Below are 22,010 nucleotides of genomic sequence, written 5' to 3' on the forward strand. Positions count from 1 at the left end.
CAAGTGTTTGCTAGAGTATTTTTGTTAGTATCCAAGGCAACTTGAAAAGCAAAAGGTCTAATGCTGAATGCCTGACATTAATACAATTAAATCTTACTGAATGTTGTGGATATATATTGCATAAAAAAAAAAAAAAAAGAAAAAAGAAAAAAGAAAAAGAAAAACACACACACACACACAAAAACAAAAAACAAACAAACAAAAACACCAAAACACCAACCAATCAAAAAACCCAGAAACAAAAACAGAACTGTATGCTTAATTTTACTGTTATTTAGATGTTGAATTTTTTTCTCACTGTGTTATGAAACTTGAATAGAGGAATGGACAGATAAATCCAAAAGCACAAATTAAATATATATATATATATATATATATATATATAAATATAATATATATATATATATTATATATATATAATATATATATATATTTCCCTTGCTTGAATAATCTGTGTTGGCTGCTATAACCAAATGGAAAACAGATTAAACATCTCTTATCATAAGTAGAGAGGAGGATGACCTGTTAAGCTTATTAATACTGTTCATTTCATTTGCATGCTGATGTAACAGACAGTATGTGCCAGATAAAAATTTACCGTAGACAGTGGAAGCAAAGACCACAGCAGCCTCCTGTTGAGTTCTTCTTGGTATGGAGCACTCTTCCACTTGTGCAGCCTCAGCCCTTCCCCACCTGCCTGCCTGCCTGCCCTCCTCTCAATACCCACCTTTCATATTTTCAAAGGTTATGTGCCAAATATCTGTTCTTCCTTTCTGGTCAGGATCTCCCTGGCTGCCAAAAAGACAAGCAGTATTTTCTTCCACCTCAACAAAAATCACACTTTGATATTTGAAGAACATAAAGACAGATAATATTTTTGAAGAGAAATGGAAGAAAACAGTGCCTTTGTATTACGACTGTCAAGTCACTCATAGCAAGGATATACAGGTCAAAGAAACATTGGGCTAAGATTTATCTGAATATAGCAACGCTTGCTACTTTGTTATCAGATTTTCCACAAGAAACATCAACAGTCCTTTAACAAATGAGTAAGATTTCTTTTAGTTCAAATGGGAGATTTTCTCCTAAATGATGATATTTATCATATGGACATAAGGGTGAGATACATACACTTCTTCTTTATCAACTTTTAAATTCCTTGTTATATTTGCCAAACTATTCTTCTGTCTCTAACACTAATTTCACTAGATATTCTAAATATGCAAACTTACTCAATAAACAACTTATTTACAATAAATCACTAATCTTAACAATAGCCACCAAGTTCTCCTGCAATTATAGCAGAAACAGACAAAAAAATTGACAGAAATACTTTAATGTGACGTTTTAACTCCTAAAACATTGTATGCATCTCCAACACTGTAAGCCTGCCTTGGCATAAATTTTTGATCACTTCAGAAGAATTCTGATTATTAGACTTATTCCACTATAGATGATGGAGTGAGCAATTCAAACTCTCCACTGAATCGTTCCAAGATGTTTGGCCTTCAGCCAAAAATGACAGAAGCCCTTTGATTTGCACATCCCTTCACATGTCCGATTCAAAAGATACAGTTTTAGAAGCCTTTAAAGTGATCTTTGGAGCATCCAAGCAGCCATAATAAGTCAGGAGATATCATCACCACACCACTGAGCAGCTGAACCTATTACACAGTGTCTTGTGTTTGCCTGTTAAAATACAACATAGTTAATGTGACATAACTTTTTGTAATAAAGCCATGCTATACATCAGTTGAATGTTGAACCAGCTAAGCAAGGTGGAAAATGTGCACCCTGGGCTTCAGATTAAAAGAATATAAACTTCATCTTACCCTCTTTACATTTCTGATCTAGGCATCCTATATCCTACATATATTATTAAAAATCTAAATACTCGGATGGAATTTAGATAATATGATTAAAGACAGGAGTATTTATTTATTTTTTTTTATCTGACTGCATTTCCCTTTCTCCCTTAGACATAATGGCAGAAAAATAATATGTGAACTTCCAGACAATAACTTGAGACTAGGAACCATGATCAAGGGTAAGGAACAACTGGATCAGTTATAAGTCAGAAAGGGAAGAATAGTGAGTGTTTGCAGAAGCCATCAATTTTCATCCATTACATATTTTACCTAAGTTAACCTGCAATACTTGTCTTCAACTGGCAAAGCAACTGAATTCAACTGAAGTGTAGTGTGTTCATTGTTTGAGCCCTAACTGATAGGTGTGTTGCCTAGGAGCTTGTTAGAGTAGTAATTCCCGCAGTAACTCACTATGTCCCCACAATAGAATTTTAGTGTGGTTCAAATTTTTAATACATGTACTTACTGTGTTATAAACATGAGGAATGGTACATACTCATGTAAGCATTTGTGCAAACATAACCTGCAAAATGATGAGAAGTAAAATGGTGTGCAAAAACAAGGAAGATGGAATGATAAGCCTTTTTCTTACAATTCCCTGTGTTGAACTTCACTTTTAGATACTACAAAATTACATTAATTTGTTAGTTAATGAAGAAATAACATGTAACCAAACCACATATTTCTCTTATATAACACCAACAATTGGAATTATTGTTAACAAATTATCTAACACATTTGGTTTCTATTCTTGTAAGTATACTACTAAACCATATACCTTACATTAATGTGAAAACATTACTGTTCTGGATATTCAACTTTGGCTATTAAATTGTATTCATATCATGCAAGACAATAATAATAATAATAATAATAAATTATATACATATAATACATATATAATTATTATTATTATAGTAATTCAAACAATATGATTGTTTTTGTGGTTTTTTGTTTGTTTGTTTTAAGGAAAACAATTTCTATTTAAGATCTGGAAGTGATTTCTGCAGAAGCTAAGATTATGTACTGTAATGGTATGGATCCTTCTTTTATGCTTTTGGGTTCCTCTGGGCTATCATATTATACAATTGAGCTGCATTTTTTTTTTTTTTTTCCCCAAGTGATCATTGCTACCTGCTCTTCTTTTATGACATTATGTTATTGTAAGCATGATATTATAACTTTGTTATCTCTTCAAAAATGTAGCTACATGAAACTACACAGCTGAACACAAAGTGAAAAATAAAAACTAAAGTGCAACTTACCCATTCATCTTCATTTTTAAATCTCTTGTTCAATTAAAGCAAACACAAAACATGTTAAAAATAAGGTAACTGTAATATAATCTTAAACAGAACTTTCAAAAACATTTCTTACAAAAGCTGAAAAATAACTACATATTTGACTTTCCATTGACTTTGTCCTCAAAGATCTTTTGAATCAAGTCCTAGCAAACTTAAAGCTTCTCTCATTATAGCCATTAGCTGAAAAAACAGGTGCTTTTCCTTGTATTTGTTGTATTAGTGTAATCCAATAGAGCTGTTTGCTCTTTAAGGTTTCTCACTGTCAAACCTGTATTACTGCATGAGCCATATGGAACTGTTAATTTGAAATGAAATTTATACAAAATTCAGAAGTTGCCTGTTCCCAAAGTACCCTGAATAGGTATACTTCTTGATTTACTGATTTGAAGCTGATTTTTTAAATATGAATTATATATGATTATTACAGATACTTAATAATATGGTTCAGGTATTAACCTGCCATTTAGAAAAATAAAATAACTAGATAGGTCACTTCTAACTTTGGCAGAATGTAACTTGTGTTTTGCCTGGGCATTCATATGAGGATTATGTCCTGGCTACGTATACACTTGGATACATTAAAAAACTATGTGGCTAACTGGTCTCTTGCCTGATAAGAGTCAAGAGGATTAATGCTGATGATAAAGGGCTGCTGGTACCACTGAACACTGAAGTCAGCAAACTGCGCCTCTACAGAAACAAATGCTCTGTGGGATATAGTTTGTGTGCAGTCTTATCTGTTCACCTCTACTCTACAAAATACTCTTAAGATCTTCTAGTGGACAGCAGTATTTCATACTCAATGACACTGAATAATTGAATTAATATAATCCATTAGCATAGTATCACAAAAATCAGAAAACCACTACCTTTTCATATATGGAATAGACACCAATTGCATGTCATCTTTAAGAAATATTATGTGAGATAGAAGACAATACATACATGATTATTTCCAGGCTATGCAGCAGTAGGTAGAGGTTATATTCTTCTATTATCTTTTCATGAATCTACCAGCAGCATGCAGACCAACAGTGCTTTCTGCCTAAAAAGAAGCTTGCTAACAGTCAAAAGGCCACATACCACAGTCAGTGCTCCAGTAGTACCTTTTTATCTTTTTTCCCCCACATGAGGAGATTTATGGGCCCAGGTACAGTCTCATTCCAAGCGTTTACTTGAAAATTTTGACAAAAATGCTCCACTTGTTTTATGGTACATCATACTTCAGATGAGATGATGTTGCAACCTTTTAAGACATTACCTTTTTGCTGGTGAGTTCACTCTGCTTAACAGTACAAAAAAAAAAAGACTGTTATTTCTCCCTATCACTCTGAGAATAATAGAGGTGTGGTGTTGGTTAAGACTTAAAATAAATATGAAAAACGTTCACACATAGTGATGACCACTCTGAAATGAGCCTAGATTTTTAAGATATATGACAAACTAAAATATTATTTAATATACAGGATAATAATGTAGGACATAAAGATAAATCATCTTTCCTATGGTATGCAATATATTTCAAAGAATGATGAATTTCAGTGAATTGCAATGTATCTGTACTCATTCTTTTCTCCAGTATGTGATGAAATGCTGGATTTTTTTTTTCAGCTTCATTCAGTTTTGTCTGTCTTGCTACCAACAAATTAAGTAAACATCTTTGCTATAAATTAAATAGTGCTACTGTTATTTTGTGGGAAAAATGTTTTACTTCTATTCCCCAATTCCTCAGATGAAAATGCTGTCCAATATCCAGCCTGTTACTAAAAAACAAAAAATGAAGTTTGTCTTAGATAGTTTTCACTGTAATTTCAAATGTACATATACAGTTTGGTAATCTTTCACACAGGTTCTGAATGAATATACAAACTGTATTAGTTAAACATTGACAACAATATTTAAACATGGCCTCTCTCCCTGGAACTTTATTTGAAGTGTCATACTCTGCTTGTTTCAGTATTAAACTAAACAATAACAGTATAAGATATTTACCATGTAAGAATATATTTTATGTTTATACAGTATCTATTATAATGAGGTCCCAGTCCTGACTGGAGCAAATAAGTTCTACTAAATACTAAAAAAAAGAAAATATGACTATATTAATTTTGGTTTTAGTAATCCATGGACTTAGTAATTGAATAGGAACAGCTGGCATTCTTATTTACTTATCAGCAAAAAATGAATGAGCAGATTGCTGTAATGAGATCTCATAATATTAAAACATCATTAAAGTTATAAAAGTAACTGCTATGAGTATGCTGTAACATAAAATCGTGCACAAACAAACCATGAACTAAACAATGCTCAGTATAAAACACAAAATGAAGTACTTTCTGTGACACATTAGTCAAGTAACGTCATTTTCACTTTGAGGTTAGGAATCATTCTACCATAAAGGGCACCTTAGGAAACTTCACATTTTGTCACCTGTTTTTAATTTCTCACACCCTGAGGCTTCTCTCCACTTGGAAGGCTTTCTTAACAGAAAGATTTTTTCAGTTTTTCTGGTGGGCTATTAATAGCCATGATGACTTTATCAAATGGCTGCAGAAAAGTACTGAGGCCATGGTGTATCCCACATCACCATACAGTCTTTAGTACAATTAACATTCCTTTGTATACTACAACATAATTTCTCCAAGTCATCTCTGTAATTTTTTCTTCTGCTGTTCCTACTCTGTATAATGCATAAAGTGTGCTACTTTTTTTTCTGTTGTTTATTAAACATACAGACTAAATCACTGAAAGTTTTAATTTCAAATATGACTATGTGAATTTCCATGCAATTTCTCACTGGCCTTTTTCCAGACTCCTTTTTGCCTGCTGCTCCTCACAGTTTTAGTGGGATCAATTTGTATCCCTAATTATTTTCTTTTGCTATTAGGAGGCCCAGGAATTTATTGCCTTCAGACAATGAGCAGATTGATTCATGTCAGCCTGTTTGTTTTTTGTTTGTTTGTTTTGTCTCCTAACTTATCAAAAATACCAACCAAAGCCCAAATGCCCAGGAGTACCACAGTTAATACAACCTAGATATTTCAAGTGAAATAAACAAGATAGATTTGGATACTAAATACAACATTGCCTGTAGTCAAGTTTTTCCACTGCTCCCAAAGGAGACCATACCAAGAACTACACTGCTTGTACGACTGCCTTTTTGGTTTTGCCTGGAAATACAAACATTTTCCTGGAATATGACACACATAACACAGAAACAACATTAGAAGTACTGAAAGAGAGAGGAAGAACTTAAATTAACCATATTTTTTCTTAATCCTCTCAAATGATACTTAGGACTATAATATCATCTTCAACACCTACACTTAAATCTTCTCATCTTGCTCTTAGTTGTGATTTCCAGTCACAAATTAGATTGAAGGAAAAGTCATGTTTTAACTAAATGCCAGAGTAACTGCTTTTGTTGCATTCTCTGTCAAAAAAAGCTGTTACAGAAGGAAAGCAGGAAATTTTAGGGGAAAAGAAATAAATTATGTAGCTCTTATTTTCTACTATTCTTATAGCATAATTTCCAGAAATCTCCTCTGTACCACAAAGAAAATGAGTGTATTTATGACTAAATTTAAGGCTTCAGTCATAAGAAAAGGAGTTTTATAACTTTGAGAGATTAGATACATATCTATTTTTCTGCTCTTAATTTTTTTTCCATTCGCTCAGTGAGCTAATCCAGCACTTCAGTAGGTTCCTGATATACCAACTACTTACTCACGATGCAAGAATTATTACTGAGACTAAATTTCCATCCACCAGTGCTCATTGTTAAGCAAGTTAGTGTCTCACTAGACTCTATGCAAGATAAACTCTGGTAGTAAGTGTTTTCTATTCCTTAAAAGGCCCAAATTTACCTTCCAGTAGAAATTTGTTTTCTTCATTATAAATGCATTTTGTTTTCCTACTGTTCAGGAAAACAAACCTTCTCCCAGAAGACTTGGATACACACAGGCTATGTAAGCTCCATAGCATCTGATGCTTGTTTCAATGAGCAACCAGTACTTCTGAAGATAAACCTTAGCTTACTCTATGTTCACCCCCAACAGCACAATGGTATAAGTGTTGCAGTACATGCCTTGGGATGCAGCATTACACCAAACAAAACATAGAGCAAGAAATGCTCTGTATGTTGATGTGACTGGAGAGGATTCCAAGTTTTCCACTTTTCAATTAGGAAGGAACACTAACTGTTCTGCTATTTCAGCTTTCTTTATTTCTTTAAAAGGCATAAAAGCATGCCCAACAGCTTTGAAATCCAGAGCTGATTAAGATGTTAGAGTATTCCTCTAATATTTTCTTAATATTTTAGTTGTTCTAGCATGAGATTCTTTTTTTTTTTTTTTTTTTTTTTTTTTTTTTTTTTTTTAACTTTTTTCATCCTCAAATGCTTTATAAATTGGATCCAGCATGCAGCCATACTTTCTGAGTTGGCCTGAAGTGTCTTCAAGCATTCTGGTTTTAAATGCCGGGCTTTGAACAGCTTTCAGCATTGTTTCTAAAAATGGCAGCATCTAAATTTTGCCCTGAAATGATCATTAAAGGTCTTTCTTTTCCCTTTAAGTCAAAGCCCTATTTTTATGTGTTATTGAGAACTTCAAGTGCATGGGTTATTATATGAAATTAGAGATTGCCCGGCTTAGTAATATCAGTGTTGATGGAAAAAAAATAATTAGTAGGTGAAATGTATAGAAGAAACAGAACAAGTAAGTGCTAAATAGATTATCATTGTGAATCCAAAAAAGGCATATAAAAATATTTTAAAAATACTTTCCATGGGATCTTAAATTCTCCTGACTTAAGAGAGTGTCACTAAAGTAAGACTACATACAAAAAAGGAAAGATAATAAGCAGAAGCAAAGCGTTCTTGGATTAGAAATATGCATAACCCAATAATCTCCAACACTGACAACAGACGAATAACTATTATTTTTGTTGGCTCCTCTTGCATTTATCTCAAATTCAATATATATTTTCCATGGCCAAAATAAAATCCACCTATGAGGAAGTCACTGGAAAAACCCCATTAAGCTGTTTTAATCTATTGATATTTATCAGATTTTATTGTAGAATTTCTGTTCAAATGACAGAATGGCATCAGTTCCCTGGTCTCACTTGAGGCAGAAGCTGACTACTAATGGTCTGCTAGAACCTTTGCTTCAAAATCATTAATTTCACAAAGCACTCCTCAGAGTTCCATTCCAGCTTAAAACTTTTACCAGGGAAGTTTGTGCTAAGCGAAGTGAGCATCATGGTTGATTTTAGATCACTTATACCATATTCATCAAGAAATATATTAATAGCATTCATTTTGTTCAGTCATGAGATTTTTCTTCCCCAAAACCAGATTCTGTTTCATTTTGAAAAGTTTTAATGAAAAATTAAACTAACACATTTATACAAGGAGTACTGAATGTCACAGAAAACCTGATTAAACTTTTAGGGCAGCATGTCAGGTTCTTGGCAAAGTCTAAAACCTCTCCAATTTTCCAAAAGGGACTGGCATATAAATAATATTACCACTTATCTCAAAGCTGCCAAAGTTTCATTGTTAATGCAAAAGTAATCTCCTACTGGGGTCATTCTACACTTTGTATATTGATACAGCATTCAAGTACAGACTAAATTTTAAGGTAAACCTTAATCTGAGAAGTTAACAGAACTGTAAGGCCTACAGTACTGCTTAGCGTTAAATACCACATGCTAATCCTATATAAGAAAGTACACATAGCCAAAGAGAGCTTAAAGTTACATTCACACATTCTACACATATTCCACTGCTTTATAAATCATATATCAGCTTTAAAGCGCAGTGAACGTTTTAGTTAATATTATGTCATCAAGTGATTATTGTTCCTTAACTTCGAAAACGTTTAATAGCAATGCTTTGGAAGATAGCAGTAGAGTATACAAACAACCACTGGAATTCATCTCTATGGTTCTAGTGCATTCTATCTTCAAATTATTCATCTTTCACTTATTTTTTCACAGTTCAATTGTATATTAACTTTGTATTTGTCTCACTTTATTTGCATATAATGAAGATATGCAAAAAAACCCTCTTACATGAAGCTGTCTTCAATTTTAGTATAGTTGGAGAACATCTAGAACAATTCTATGCCATAATTTTGCCTAGATTATATAAATATAATTATAAAAACACACAGTAAATATACAAAACATATATAAATATATTTATAACTAAATCTATGACTGCATGTTACAAGAAAGAGTAGTAGTGATAAATAACAAACCAGTAATGAGAAGCAAGAAAACAAAGAACAAAAAGAAGTTATTAGTTTCATACACATGAGACAAGAGTCTGTATTAGATAATGTTGCAAAGGACTTGGATTTGATTTGACAAGAGATAAGATGTTGGGAAAAAAACAGCTGAAAAGTTACAGAAGTGTGTAAGAAGGTGGTGTTTCAAGTATCCAAATTTTAGACAGAAAAAAATAAAGGAAAAGTTGTCCATGAGCATTTAGATATAAAGGGTGAAAGGAAGGATTTTGCTGATAAAATGGAAAGATTACTGAGCTGCAAAAGTGAATAGAGAAGAGTCAAGAATGACACTGAGTGGATTAGGCAGAGCAAGGCAAACAATGAAGCTCATGCATAAAAAAAATGTTAGTCATTCCTTTGTTCCCTCTATACACCTTTCATCATCTTTCAGTCACAACATCAGAACTTCAGCTTTTACTTTTGAAAGCAGAAATGTTACACTGATTTCTTGAATTTGTGCCAGCAGAGACTGAAAAAGGTACTGCTCTCACTGTCTTTGAAACAGTTTAAATAACAGACAATTAGCATTTTCTATAATAGCAACTATCTACAGATGTACACAATGAAGCTTGTGTGGAATTATTTCCACTAACACAAAAATATTACTTTGTTTATTCTATATGTTTGGAGGAATAGGAATATGTACAATCAAAATAAAATGCAAACGTTTCTTGCAGTTCTACTTTCCATCTCTTTACTATAATTCACTGTCTTTAAGTGGAATATGTTGTCCTGTGTGAATTCATACAGAACAAGAGTGTCAGCCCAAAGAAAGGGGAGTTTCAGTATTAAGAAACACACACAAAAATGTTTGTTTTTAGTTGTTAAAGAAAACTTGATGAAGTTCACAGTAACCCTCAATAAACACCAAATATAACAAATAGTTTAAAGCAATCAGTATAAGAAAATATTCTGTACAAGAAGGTATAAAACCTTTTAATTGTAAAACCATTGATATATTTGGGACATTTAGGACTGTTTATGATTAAATTAATTTTCAATAGATACTTTTCACTGTATTTTTTTTCAGAAGTTTTAAAAGTAGGATTTATATACTTCTTTTTGGCACTAGCATTGAAGAAACATATAATTATGAGAACTCCAGCACACAATTAGTGGTATTTAACTATGTTAATGTCACACAAGCACAAAAAAAAAAAAAAAAAAAGAAAACAACTACAAAACCAAAAAAAACCACACAAACAACAACAACAAAACATTTTTCCCTCAAGCAAAATAAAATGTTAACACAATTTTCCAGACTGTTTTCACCTACATTAAGTTTGAAACATCCATTCCTCTAAAGAGGTGAATTCATGATTATGTGAAGTCCAGTGCAAAATCCAGCAGAAAACTCTACAGGAATCTGAATATTCAAATAAGACTGAAGAATAAGACACACATCTGCATTGCAAAAGACATGGTAATTTTAGCCCAGGTTTTCTGTTTTTAAAAATATGTTCAAATTACTCCTTTACAAGGTCTCTGATATAACATCCTCTTTCACAGGTGTGGAAGTGAAACTTGAACCCCTATAAAATGCAACTTACATACACTAAGGAATGGGGAATGACCAACGCCCAGCTTGCCAGATTTCTCTTCATTACTGTTTACTTACATTTTGCCAGATAATCAAACATACAAACTGAAAAATAGAGCAAGCACAGTTGCTTAAGAGATCAGATTCTCCTGTGTACTGATATAATACAGTACATTCATGCTTTCAACAGTTTAAAAGAAATGAATGGATAATTATTTCTCACTGTAAAAGAAGATAAAGTGGAAGTGAAACTCTGCTGATGTCCTCTTTGTTTCCGTGCCCATATTTCTACCTTCTGAATGTTCCATTCCATTTCATATCTCTAGTTTTTGTTTGACTAGGGAAAGTCCTGTATAACTGCACTTTTCAGTTCTCAAATAGCAATAGCAAAATATTTCTAGAAAGGCTCAAGTTTAACTGTTCCAGAACAGTGTGTTCTCATGCACAGATAGAAAAGAAATAGAACCTTGTATCCTGGGGAAGCAATTTAGCATTTAGACACAAATAGCAGAAACCAATGGTATTATGAACAATTCAAAGACTTAAAGTTTCAGAATTCTTACTAGGCTCCATGGGTATCTACTGTGCAAAACAAAAGCCAAATTAAGTACATAGTGATACACAGAGAAATTTAATAAATAATCATATTTTTTTTCTTAGATATTTTGATCACTCTGCAAAAGCTATAAATACATATTATATTTTAAACTTGTTTAAAGACAAGTTTACACTTCTCTGGAAAAAACTCTTTATTGGGATAGGGGGAAAAAAGTTTTAGAACATGAAGAGTCTTCCAAAACCTCAGCAGTATCAGAATACTATTTCACAAAACCTGGACTAATATGATATTCAAAGTACTCCATTCCAAGCTGCTGCCTCTTCCTGGGAGGTAAAACTACATGGAAATGCCTAGCAATTCTCCTTAAACAGACTATCAGTCATAACTGACTTAGTGCTTCATCTTTAAATTAACCCACTTTCCTTTGGCAACAAACAAGACTTCCAGCTTCCTATCAATATATCTATGCAAGCAAAAATAGTGAAGTTAAGAAATTTCCTATGTGGTTGGCTATAAGGAGCTACTGCACAATGACAGATCTCTTCTTGAGCACAGAAATAAAAACAAGGAACAGTGTTTCATTCTGGTGTACATCTTTTGCTCTCTATATTTGTGCATTTATGTGCATATACAGAAACACATACACATACATGCGCATATACACACATATATACACATCTTCACTCAAAAAATGAGTAGAAAACTTAATGGAAGGATCAAAGTTTAAAACAAATAGATAAAGGAAGATTTGTCAAATAATGCCTGCAACAACTCAGCTATGGAGTTAGTTATAAAGAAGCTTCACTGGCCCACTGCCTTAAGAGTATCAAATAAAAAAATAAAATTCCAGTTACTGAACTGGTGGAAAAGGAAGCCTGGAAGAATAAGGTGTAATCAAAATGCCATTTCAGTGGAGTTATTTCTAAACATAGCCTATAGAGAACAAAAGATGTTCGTTCTGACGAACAATGTTGTAAAAAATGATTTGTGGTTTTGGGCTGTTCAAGACCCACGTATAAACAGTGACAGGCTTTTCAGCTCACTTTAGGGGTTTCAGAACATGTTGAATGAAGAGAGCTACAAAAATACCCTTTCTATTTCTGTCACTCATCAGATACTAGAAATACAAGAAAGCTAGAATTGTGAGTACCACCCTGGGTGTTCCCTAGGATTTTTTTTTCCTTTGATACAATGCTATGTTTTTGGTTCTAGGAGAAAACTTTGTTGATAACCAATGCTTACAGCTGCTGCAAAGCAGTGTTGTACAGTGCCAAGTCTGAGGGTCCAGAACAGCTGGCCAAAGTGATATTCCATACTCCATAACATCATGCAGAAGGAGTTTTGAAGGGGGTGGGAGTTCATTACTCCCTTCCACTGCTTGGGGTCTAGCTGGGCAGTGGTCAGCAATTACATGTGCTTGTAATATAAATTAACGTATATATGTATAGTCACAACTACTATCCTTTTCCTATTCTCTGTCTAGGTAAACATTTTTATCTCAACCCAGGAATCCTACTGCTTTTCTCCCCAGTTCTGTCCCCAACCCCACCAGGAAGCAAAGGGTGAGTGAACATCTGTATGCTGCTCAGCCACCTTCTGGGTTAAGCTGGAACATACCTATAACACTGCTCAGACATGAAATACCTGTGATAGATTGGTGAGTGGTGGAGTTAAAAAGGAAATAAAGGGCACTTTGGTCTAACCTTAGGTTAAAAAAAAGTAATTATGAAAAAAAAAAGAAAAAAAAAAAAAAAGAATCAAGTCTTTCTTCACTTTGATAAGACAAGAAGATTCTGACTTGCAATCAAACTCAAAGCAGAAGTCACAGGTTGAAGTGTAATCAAAAATTATCTCCTAGCTTTTTATTTTTCCCCATCCTAGGGATGAAACTTCAATTGATGGTCTCAGAGCTTCAGATTATCTATCTGATAGAGAAAAGCTGTCTCAAGCAGTGAGGACCTCTAATCAAATATTGACAGATGAGATGTTCTAGAAGATAAAAATAGATTTAAAATCCAAAGTGACATTTTTTTATGAGAATCATAGCCTAACTGTTAAAGTCAAGATGTAAGATAAATGATACAGCCTAAGCCTTTCAATCAATTTAGTACCTTTTCTAAATATAACTAATACGAGTTTCCTATTTAAGCCAAGGTCAAACCCCCACAAATTAACTGAAATAGCTTCATATTTTCTTCTAGTCTGATAAAAAGACATCTGCTATCTGCTCACAATTCAAACCATTTCTACTTGATCTGAAAAAGCTACAACTTTGAAATATATATATATAGTAAACAGGATATACAGGCATAAATTGTCATATTTTGTATTTCACTAGCATACTATCAATCAAATTCAAAACTTGGTTAAAATTCCACTCCAATTAACACATTAACTTTCATTGCCTGTATTGTGGTAATATGTTAGGTAGCAGAAAAGAAAACACAACTGGAACCAGAAAAAGCACTTTCACCTAGTACCAAAACAAAGAAACAAAGAAACAAAAAGACTTCCATTACAAATTAAACTGATGTAATATAGATCTTGCTCGAACTGAAGGGCAATTCATAGATCATATCATGAGTGTAATAACTGGTGACATAGACAGGAATAAAAAAAAAAAAAAAAAGAAAAGAAAAAAAAGCATGTCTTCAGAAACATCCCTGTTCCACTCTTTCCCCCCCCCCCCCAAATTTTGATGTATGTATTCTCCAGCTAAAAATCATGCATGGTTTTCACTGCCTAATCAAAAAGTATCTAACCTGCTATGTTTAGTTTTGGCAAAGGCTAATCTTCAGTACTGTATGCTGTTCCGGGCTCCACACCACCGAAAGGACAATAAGAGGGGAGGATAGGGACATCTTGACTGCCCAGTCTGGAGACAGCCAAGCTGCTCTGTAGAGCTCCCTAAAGAGAGTAAAACAGAGGGAAGTGCTATGCTCTGCTCCTTATGAATAGGTGGCGGGTTGGGAATGGCACAAAGCCATGCCAGGGGAAGAGATTAGAAACAATTGCTTTACTGTGACAGTGGTCAAACACTGAAACAGGCTTTTTAGAGAGGTGGGTGAAGCTCCATGCCTGTCAGTACTCAAAAGGCATTTGTACAATGCCCTCAAAAATCCACTGTGACTTTCAGAAGAAGACGGACAGTTAGACTAGGTGGTCCTTGAAGGTTCCTTCCAGCTGAACTCTTCTTCTATTCTATTAAAAGATTGCCTTTAATCTGGCAAAGCTGACCTTGATATCGTGTTGTTGTAATGGCATCTAAGCCTGTACATTTTTTCATTTCTCAAATGGACAAGCTACTTTAAGAAACAGCAAAACGAACACTCACGTAGTTGTTCCAATGCTTGGCTTTGGGACCTTGAAGAACACAACCAATAATCAAAGTTCATAAAAACTGCTTGTAGCAGGGGAATCAGGAACAGAAGGAAAAGGGAAACCAAACGCTACCATTTTCATATAGATGCATCATACATACAGCTAAGCTCAGCCCTTCAGCACAGGAAACATTCTTCCCAGCAGCACTACAACAAATAGTCATCCCCTACAAAATACAGCATCAGCCAAGGTTATCATGAAGCAGCAAGTTATGAAGGGATATCATTTTGGCATAAAAGAGATACAGCATTGTGCAGTAGAGAGCCAAAGCTGTAATAAGTATAGGATGCATGACAAGTATGCAGTAATAGCAATCAATTAGGAAGCATACAACACAACATACATTCCACAATAACTTACTTGCTATTTGGTTAAATCTCAAAGATTGGAATGCTGGAGAACAAAAAAAACATATGCATTTGTGTGCATATTTCTAGAAGAAGGGACCATAATAAAGGAATTTCAGAGGAAGACAAGTAGATGAGGAAGCTTTACTCTGTAACAGAGGAAAAATTAGGGTCAATCAGTATCTTGAGGCTGTTACTATGTGGCAAAAACTGAGGATAAAATCCAACTACGTTCTAGTACAACTATTATAAAACAAATTTACAATGAAGCATACAGAAAGAAAGTGAAATTATGTTTTGAATTAATGTGCTTATGTAGAAATATTTTCAAAGTACTGAGGCCATGCATGATTTCTTTCAAGTATTTTTGCCCTGTCCAACAAGGCAACACTTGCATCTTAGCTTCTAACATTTATGGATACCACACTGGAGAATGTAAAAATCTAATGAAATATAAAGAAACAAGATCTAACATAATTGTTTTCTCTTTTTTTTTTTTTTTCCCCCCTCCCCTATGAAGTCTTTAAATGTTCTGTAAAAGAAGCATCTACATTTTCATTCAATTATGTCCTTACTCCATCTCAGTGTCTCTTAATTTAGAATATGATAGAATAAACTACACCTTTTCAATTCTATTAAAAATTGCTCTGGTATAGACACTGCGTTACCAATTAAAATTCTTCAGATTTCAACTATTAAGCATAGTGAAAATACATAAAAAATTGAGGCAATATCTTTGTAAACTGATTTAAATGAAAGATGCTTTCATTTATAAAGCATAATCAAAAAAGAATTTAAAAAATCATGACAGCTAAACAGACAATGATTATCCACATATGCGACACTAGGTAAGAATTAACACTGAATAATTTGCCACTCTAGAATCCTTACAACTTCAAAGCAAGCCTCATCTAGAAAACAAAAGCTTTCTAATACCAACACAGAGAATGTTTCCCTAAATACTCACCACCATTCTTCAAGAAGAAACTTTTTCTTAAATCTCAGTCCTGGCATGACATGACTTGTCATTTACTTCATATCCAAAATCTTAGTTAGCAGTTTGATTTGTGATGCTCCTTGGTAATATTTGTTTAATCGAGGTTTTACATGCTCGTATAGCAAAACACAGCAGTGACAGTACTTCTGAACAGGGTACAAGCACTATAAGGCAATAGCAGATAGTAAAAAAGGAAAAATAGCTCCTCTTCCTTCCCCCTCTCCCAAACAGCCACTAACAGCTCAAGAAAAGGTAATCTCTAGCCAAAGAAATGTTGCTTTTTTCAGCTGCTAACCTTTAAATGAGGGTGAGAAGGGGTAGGTCCTGCTTCTTTCCCTTCTGGTCACTTAGGTGCAGTGCTTGCACCTGGGTTAGCCATGCCTTCTCACCAGGTGCTGGTTCAGGTCATGACCTGGTAATTCTACTGCACTGCTTTAACTGTTTACAGCTTTTGTTGTTATAAGAACTTCACGCTCCTTAGAAGCAAAAAAATATTAATGAATGTAATCTCACAACATTCACTTTAGGCATTGACACTCAGTTTACAGATAAGAAATCTCATGAAACCAAAGTCAAATCAAGGTCATATAAGGAAGTCAGCTGCTCTTCTGCCACTGATTTCAAGATTAATCCCAGGCTGCAATAAAGTTTACAAATGTTGTTTCAGTCTCTAGATTCACAGTGCTAAGCATTAGCTTCTTGAAAGGTTTTGGATTAAATGATGCTTATTTTATAGTAAACTTTTTTTTTTTTTTAATATTATTTGTAGTGTCAGTTGCTAACAAATCTTATAATTTCACTGCTCACATTGAAAAATAAGCCAGTGACTGTAGAGGAATTGGGAGAATGAATTATCATCGTATGGGTTAAATTACTACAATTCTAATTAGAGCAATTCCACAGTGTGGTTACTCCAACAATTGCTTTTATTGCACTACATTTTTGTCTACTTCAAATCCAGTTTTATTCTGCAATTTTTCTATCATATAAACTAGGTAAGGGAGGCAGAGTCCTGCCATACAAATGATTTTATTCAATTCAATGTAAAAAGGACTAATGTTACAAAAATAAAGTTCAAATGTTTCTGAGTCCATTAAATTGCCTTTTCTAATCTTTTCCACTATTTTCTTTTCCTGCACCAAATTTTAGACAGATATACAGTAAAAGTCTGTTTTCTAATTTAAACATTTTAATGAAGATTTTTGCTATGCAACCGTAGGATATCTCCTCTTCAATACATTTTCCAGAAATTTATCATAGAATCATAGGTTCCTTGGAGGTGGAAGGGACCTTTCAAGGTCATCTAGTCCAGTTCCCATGCAGTGAACATCTACAGATATGTCAGGTATCTCAGAGCCTCCTTTAGCCTGACCTTGAATGTCTCCAGGGTCAGAGCATTCACCACCTCTCTGGGCAACCTGCACCAGTGCCGCACCACCATTACTGTAAAAACTTTTTCCTTATATCCAGCTTAATTCCTCCCTCTTTTAGTTTTAAATCATTTCTCATTTTCCTATCATGGCAGACACTGTTTAAGGGTCTGTCCCACTCTTTCATGTAGCTCCCCTTTGGATACAGAGAGGCTGCCCTCAGGTCAACTGGGAACTTTCTCTTCTCTTCCTGTACTGAAGACTCCACACCTGACTGCAGTACTTCAGGTGAGGTCTCACCAGTTCAGAATAGAGGGGCTGAATCACCTCCTTGAGCATTGCTGGCTCATGTCATTCTTGTCATCTACCAGTATTCCAAGTACTTTCTGGCAGTATTGTACTCCGTCCTCCCATCCCCTAGTTTGTATCAGTAGTGACATTGCCATGACCCAGGTACACAATCTTGCACTTGGGTTTGCCCTTTGTAAAAGCCATGCTGGTTTTCCTGTATCAACTCCTTGTCCTCCACATGCCTCAGCACAGCTTTTAGAAGGATCTCCTTTATGATCTTTCCCAGCACAAAGGTGAGACTGGCAGGTTGGTAGCTCCCTAGGTCATCCATAGTTTATAACATTTGGAAATGCCATTTTCACAAATAAAAGACATGAAAACAGCAGAGTACCCAGAACATTGATTGGCTTACAGTGATTTATGATAAGAAATAATTCTGTATTCCTAGCAGTCACTTGAGACCTGGGCACATACACTTTGGAATTAATGGAGAAGCAACATATACTGCTGCAAACAGCTGGGTGTGCTTATCTCACTTTTCTCCACGGAATTTCTGGATTTCATTTGTTTCTGTCAGTTATGAAATGCAATAAAAGAAAGAATGTTGAATGAAGAGAAATGCAAAGGAGAAAAAGCTGGAACCAGCTCAACAAAATGTCCTCTTCTGATGATACTTAATTTTTATATTTTACACTGACTCACCTTCGCCTATAATGATTCATATGATGTCAGTAATATTAAAAATATTTGTGGACATATCTGCAAAAGAAACCAGGGTTTTATTAGCACAGCATTCAATTGCTACAGAACATGAAAAGTGTTCTGAGCTACCATTGAGGAGCATTCAATAGGATCCAAAAGGGAAGAAAGATGGATGTTTCAGCAACTGAAAAGAGACTGAGGGGCAGCTGCAGAAGTGGAAACGTGTGCTATCCTTCATGCAGTGATTGCAGGTTCTGCAGCTGTTTAATTCCATATGGAACTTTCCTTTTCACATGAATATTCCTTTATTCAGAGTATCTCCTCCAACCGGGCTGGCAGCAACACATCACAGGATCCTGTCTAGTACTCTTCAGGGTCTAACTTGCTATTGCTTTTTAGTCAGATAAAGCTGTGAAATGATTGCTTATTGCTAGGGCACATTTTGATTGCACTCTTGTCTTCCTTAGGCTATTCAAGTGAAGGCAGCAGCTGCATTTTGCCATTCACAGTCAATTATGCCTAAAGGCTTGTGTTTCCCGTCCAAAGCTCATACTAGTGTTTGTGTATGATTTTGGTTCTTTAATAGTACATCACTGTTATGTTTTCATAACATTTTCCATCTAGTAATAACTTTATTGATCCATTTTTCAGTATTTCAACATTGGTACATCTAAGCACATTGTAACTAACTTCAACTGATCAGTTTATACCTTAAATTGCACATAAATATATTTATGATAAGGCCATACAATAATCACTCAACATTAATAGGCTTATAAGGGCCCAAGACAGAGCCAGTCATCCTTTAACTGTCAGTGGAATAATCACATTTAAAAAGGAACAGAACTAGGTTACTGCCTTCTGTTTAGTGTGTTTCCTGTCAGATAATTGAAATGAAAACAAAAGAAAAATGAAAAAAAGAAAAAAAAAATAAGAAAGAAATATAGGAAAGGAAATGAAATGTAAGGAAGGGAAGGAAAATAAGCACATGATCACAAAAGAAAAAAGTAGATAAAATGTAATATCTCATTTTTCTTATAGAATATTTATTTTTATTTATATATTTTCATTCATATATTTTCTTTAAAACACTGATAATTGTAAACATTGTCTATACATTCTAGACATCCACATGATAAACTGCAATTGCTAAAGATAGTATCTAAATATACTTACTTTCCTCTGATACACCGTCCTCTTTTTCTCCAATGTTTTTCCAAAGAATCAATGACATTTGACTTGAAATGAAATCTGCTTCTGCTATCACATCAGTGTTTTCAGTTTCTATCACATTCAACTGCTGCACAATCTGCAATGCTGGATTTCTAATATTGCTAATATCACTTCCCTAGCAACACACTAAGATATCATGAACTTGGCGTTACAGTTTTATTCTTAGAGTAGGTCCTAAGGAGGAGCTGCTTTCACAAGACAGCTCTTATTAAAACATGGGCAGAGCTGATAACCAAAAGAATTTACTGATGGAATACAGATAACTATGTTCAAATTACCATAAACCAGTCCTGAAAATACAAACCTTACCAAGAAGAAAGAACTTGTTCTGGTTGTGGTGTTTAAAATCAGCCATCCTTAAAATGAAAACATATATCACAGGTGTTCTGTTTCCAGGTACGATAATGTTATCTATGTTTTTCATATTTTAAATTCAGTCTAATACAAAGTGGAATGCAATGGGAACTGAGGGCAAAATCTGAGTCCATCCTTTGAGCTGCTAATATTAAAACTCCACAAGGAACTGAATGAATTAATGAGAATGAATTCAACTTCCACAACTTGCAAGACAACAATTTTATCAATAAATCTTTTTGCTTTTAAGCTCAAAATGTAATGTATTAAGTAGAACACTTACCATTTTGGTCAGCATTCTGTCATGTTTTATGATATATAATGACTTGGAGAAAGTGTGCTCCATTTGTTACTTCCTGGCTAGAATCCTATAGAATATTGTAAAAGGAGAATAATGAATGGAACCATATATGGGCTGTAGTGCCATGTGCTTGCACGTGGCTGAATATCTCAGGCATAAATTATGTTATTTTAAGAGCAACTAAATCTTCATTAGTTTTACTCTGTATAAATCTCATTGGCATCAGTTATGATAACGAGGAGAATACTCCTCTATTGGTTTCAACATAAGCTTTTACTGAGGTTAGTTAGGAAAAACAATACTGAGATTCCCTAATTATGAATGAGTGTATGAAAAACGGTAAGCAATTGTCTACTTGTAAGGCATTCAATGAAGTTCCTCCTAATCTGTGTTAAAGTGGAAGATTCTTCAAGGATGAACTGAAAGTCAAAAAGCATAAGAAAGCAGTGGATATCTTTCAGCAAAGAATCCTTCAGGATCTGTACTAGCACCTACTTTCTTCAGTGTATTCACTGCCAACTGGGAAAGTGAAGGAAGAAGTTTCATAACATGAGGTTAATTCAGGATAGTGAGGTTAGGTGCCAACCATGAAGCATTTTGGTGGGAAAAAAAGACTGAATAATTGTACCATACATTGGCAGCAGAAATTAGATTAGGAAGATATACATAAAGTGATGCATATGGAAAAAAGGAATCTGAATTTCACAGAAAAAACAATGAACTCTGTTTTCTCAGTAGTGGTGTCCTGGGGTTTTCATTACACTAGCTCAAAGCTCTGTAGCAATGGAAAAAAATGAATAAAGTGCAAGAAACAATAAGAAACAGAGCAAAATAGATAAGATTGTTATGTTGTCATGGAAATACATGATGCACAGGTGTGCTGAATACTGCATGAAACACAACTCAGAAACTAGACAGAAATACTGGGAAAAGCTCAGAGAAAAGTAACTGGTATGACTTAAATTTGGGATTCTTCAGAGTGGAAAGGAGATGATTAAGGGGAAAATAAAATAAAAATGATAAAAGAAAAACACAGATTAGCAGTCCTTTCCAATTATGGATGCAGTAAATAAGTTCACATTAAAAAAATAAATAAATAAATAAAAATCCTTTTACTTTGCTTTTGGCACTTTTCTCATCTCTGTCTGAGCTGGAAAGCTTGGCTAAGGTGTCTCCCTCATATAGTCCACTGCTTGCTACAATCTGTCTTCTCCCTCCTTACTTCTGCCAGAGAGGATGAACTGGAAACATTATGAATATTTTGGACAGAACATAAGTCCCCTAACCAGGACATACAGTCTTCTCTGCACAGCTGCAGTGAGTCCTCCTCGTGCTTCAGCATATTATTAACTAGACCATCATCTGTTACTTGTGATTAAATATTTGAAATGTACTCAATCAGGACACTCACTTGTTTATCCACTTATTTTTAGCTCTGTATTGTTGCACTTCTGGATTTATAGTGACATC

The 22,010-nt window shown here is 34.3% G+C and overlaps 1 long non-coding RNA gene across 1 annotated transcript; it reads right to left on the reverse strand.

Moving 5' to 3' along the window:
- Positions 1 to 1,246: 1,246 nt before the first annotated feature.
- On the reverse strand, positions 1,247 to 16,535 carry LOC140251644 (uncharacterized). Its single transcript, XR_011903444.1, has 6 exons — positions 16,263 to 16,535; positions 15,306 to 15,338; positions 4,118 to 4,457; positions 3,134 to 3,157; positions 2,335 to 2,391; positions 1,247 to 1,689 (listed from the first exon to the last, which is right to left on the reverse strand). It is a non-coding gene; the product is annotated as an uncharacterized lncRNA (long non-coding RNA).
- Positions 16,536 to 22,010: the final 5,475 nt, after the last annotated feature.

Source organism: Excalfactoria chinensis, chromosome 4, assembly GCF_039878825.1.
Source record: "Excalfactoria chinensis isolate bCotChi1 chromosome 4, bCotChi1.hap2, whole genome shotgun sequence".
NCBI classification, from domain to species: domain Eukaryota; kingdom Metazoa; phylum Chordata; class Aves; order Galliformes; family Phasianidae; genus Excalfactoria; species Excalfactoria chinensis.